Source organism: Halichoerus grypus, chromosome X (genome assembly GCF_964656455.1).
Source record: "Halichoerus grypus chromosome X, mHalGry1.hap1.1, whole genome shotgun sequence".
NCBI lineage: Eukaryota > Metazoa > Chordata > Mammalia > Carnivora > Phocidae > Halichoerus > Halichoerus grypus.
The window spans coordinates 23,046,701-23,048,430 of record NC_135727.1 but is presented as its reverse complement, the minus strand read 5'-3'; the positions used below and the strand labels follow the sequence as shown (position 1 = coordinate 23,048,430).

General features: G+C 42.8%; 1 pseudogene; it reads left to right on the top strand.

Annotated features, from left to right (window-relative positions):
- The first annotated feature begins 364 nt into the window (after positions 1–364).
- On the top strand, positions 365–1,439 carry LOC118528493 (actin, cytoplasmic 1 pseudogene; annotated as a pseudogene).
- The last annotated feature ends 291 nt before the right edge of the window (positions 1,440–1,730 follow it).

Here is a 1,730-nt window from a genome sequence, read left to right as displayed (position 1 = left end):
AAAAAGGATACACATGTTGATCCCTAGAGAAATCAATAAAAATGCTAAAAAGTAGATGTAATACACCATTAGAAAAAATAAAATAGAGTACTAAAGATATTTTAAATCACTTAAAATTAAGGTAGAAATGAATAAGATGATAGACAAACATGAGGCAAATACCAATTATACATATGTATATATGTAATATATTTTAATATATAAGTACATTCATAAATACATACAAATTCAATTATATATAATTATATTTAATAATTGATAAGATAGTACTACTAAGTTCTTATATAGCAATAATTATTTTAAATGTAAATGGTTTAAATTCTCCAATCAAAAGGCATTGAATGGCTGAAATGATTTAATAAACATGTGCAAGGCTGGCTTCACAGCCCAAGATGCCCCCAGGGCTGTCTTCCCCTCCACAGTGGGGCACCCCTGGCACCAGGGTGTGATGGTGGGCATGGGCCAGAGGACTCCTACATGGGTGATGAGGCCCAGAGCAAGAAGGGCATCCTGACCCTGAAGTACCTCATCGAGCATGGTATCATCACCAACTGGGATGACATGGAGATATGGTACCACAACTTCTACAATGATTTGCATGTGGCCCCCAAGCAGCACCCCATGCTACTAACCAAGGCCATCCTGAAGCCCAAGGCCAACCATGGGAAGATGACCCAGATCATGTTTGAGACCTTCAACATCCCAGTCATGTAGGTGGCCATCCAGACCATGCTGTCCTGTACTCCTCTCATTATACCACTGGCATTGTGTTGGACTTTGGTGACTGGGTCACCCACACTCTGCATATCTACGAGGGGTACACCCTCCTCCAAGCCATCCTGCATCTGGAATTGGCTGGCTGGGACCTGATGGACTACCTCATGAAGATCCTCATGGAGCATGGCTACAGCTTCACCACCATTGCTGAGCAGGAAATTATGTGTGACATCAAGGAGAAGCTCTGCTACATTGCCCTGGACTTTGAGCAGGAGATGGCCACTGTGGCTTCCAGCTCCTCCCTGGAGAAGAATTAGGAGCTGCCAGATGGGCAGGTCATCACGATTGACAATGTGCAGTTCTACTGCCCTGAGGCACTCTTCCAGCCTTCCTTCCTGGGCATGGAATCCTGTGGTATCTGTGAAACTACCTCCAACTCCATCATGAAGTGTGATGTAAACATCTGCAAGGACCTCTACACCAACAAGGTGCTGTCTGGTGGGGCCACCATATACCCCAGCATCACTGACAGAATGCAGAAGATCACTGTCCTGGCACCCAGCACAATGAAGATCAAGATCATCACACCCTCTGAACACAAGTACTCTGGGTGGATCAGCAGCTTCATTCTGGTCTCACTATCCACCTTCCAGCAGATGTGGATCAGCAAGCAGGAGTACCACAAGTAAGGTCTCTTCATCATCCACTGCAAATGCTTTTAGGCAGACTGTTACTTTAGTCACACCCCTTCTTGACAAAACCTAACTTGCACAGAAAACAAAATGAGATTGGCATGGCTTTATGTGTTTTGGTCTTTGACTTTTTAAAATTTCTTTTTATTTTGGGTTTTTTGTTTTGCTTTGTTTTATTTTTCATTTTGTTTTTGGTGATTGACTCAGGATTTAAAGACTAGAACAGTAAAGGTAACAGCAGTTGGTTGGGGAGAGCATCCCCAAAGTATTACAGTGTGGTCAAGGACTTTATACATTGTTCTTTTTCTAAAATAGTCACTC